General features: G+C 42.9%; 1 non-coding gene across 1 annotated transcript; it reads right to left on the reverse strand.

The window, feature by feature from the left end:
• Window positions 1-1,061: 1,061 nt before the first annotated feature.
• On the reverse strand, window positions 1,062-1,134 carry TRNAF-GAA (transfer RNA phenylalanine (anticodon GAA)). The gene has a single exon. It is a non-coding gene; the product is annotated as a tRNA-Phe (tRNA).
• Between the last annotated feature and the right edge of the window lie 445 nt (window positions 1,135-1,579).

Consider the following 1,579-nt stretch of genomic DNA (forward strand, 5'->3'; position numbering starts at 1 on the left):
GAGGTTCCCAGTAAAAGTTTTATTTAAAGATTTAAAATAAGGAGGAAAATGGAGTAAGGAAATACAGGAAAATTCATATTATGGAATATCAATTGGGAATGTGTTAGTTCTAGTTATTTCTTCTCCTTTCGTATTAGGAAAGCTTCTAATTCCCTGACAGTCTTCGTTACCTTGCCCAGAGTCCACGCCGCTCGCTCATCTAAAAAGACTCAGGGCCTACAGCCGTCCATCTCTCATTTTTAGACGGAGCACTGGTACAGAAATCGGTGGGCATTAAGGGGGCTTCTCTGCTTTTGCTCCATCCTTTGTCCCAGGAAACACAGTGAACTAAAGAAAACTTTCCGGGGGACCCTTCCCCCATCCCTTTTTCTGCCTTTCTGTCTTTATGATAGTACAAATGGGAGCCAAAGTGAACCACCTGTTAATGTGCAGGCTTTTGTGTCTGGTGTTTCAAGCGATTCCTTTGGGATCCGGTTCTTCATTTCTTTTCTTTATTAACGTCTTCCTTGGGTAGTCACAGTCAAATTAGGGGATGTAGAGGCTCACAGCCTGTGAATGGAAGAGCACTCAAGGCAATACACCGGGTTATGTTTTTCCTTTGTATGTGTGCAGGAATGATATGGAAAATATTAGGAGAACTACATCTGTATTCCTTCAGGGGAAAAATTAAATAAAACGGTTGCTGTTGAGTGGATTCCGACGCATAGGAACAGTATAGGACAAGATAAAACTGCTCCATAGTGTTTCCTAGAATCTGCCAGTTGCCCTTTGGTTGGTAGCCCAGTTCTCAACTAGTGGACGACCCGGGGGCTCTTTCCCGAAAGAATGACTTTAAACACTGTTTAAACAGAGGAAAACTCTGGACGTGCTGGGGATCCATCCCTAAACCTCTTACATACAAAGCATGCGGTCTACCACTGAGCTGCGCCCTCCTTCCGTACAAGTTTTTGCTTAACTTTATTTACAGTTAGTTTTTATTAGAATCCTAAAGGCCTGGAATGCAACTGTTATTAAAAAAAAAAAAAAAAGGATGATAATAGTTATGCAGAGGTCAACAGAACTGCCGAAACCCGGGATTGAACCAGGGACCTTTAGATCTTCAGTCTAACGCTCTCCCAACTGAGCTACTTCGGCTGCCGTGTGCGGGAGGGGCGCGGGGTGCCAGTTTAGTTATACCTTAAAGTATTGTTTACAGGACTTGTACGTTTGTAAATGTAAATCTCATGCAATATTATCTACTCACAAACCTGAAATTCTGTGAGGTCTGTTGCCATCCACGTCTGAAAAGTGTTTTCCAATTTTTGAAGACTGTGGATGGGTTGGTAGAGGAGGAGTGCCAGGAATGGAAAGTAAAACAGGAAGAAGCTTCTCTGCTTGATAACCTCAGGCTGTCCCACGCTCCAAACACTACTCAGAAAACTAAGGAAATTCCTAAAGAAATGATCGAGGCTGTTCTTTCTCTCCTCTTTCAGTCCTTCCTTTTCTGTGTTCTTCTTAGTGACACTGTAATGGGGAACAGAGGGTTACTGAGCACATTAGTGTGAAGGGCTTCTTATTCTGGAGTAGAAATGGGGAAACA

This window comes from Elephas maximus, chromosome 1 (genome assembly GCF_024166365.1).
Source record: "Elephas maximus indicus isolate mEleMax1 chromosome 1, mEleMax1 primary haplotype, whole genome shotgun sequence".
Classification (NCBI taxonomy): Eukaryota; Metazoa; Chordata; class Mammalia; order Proboscidea; family Elephantidae; genus Elephas; species Elephas maximus.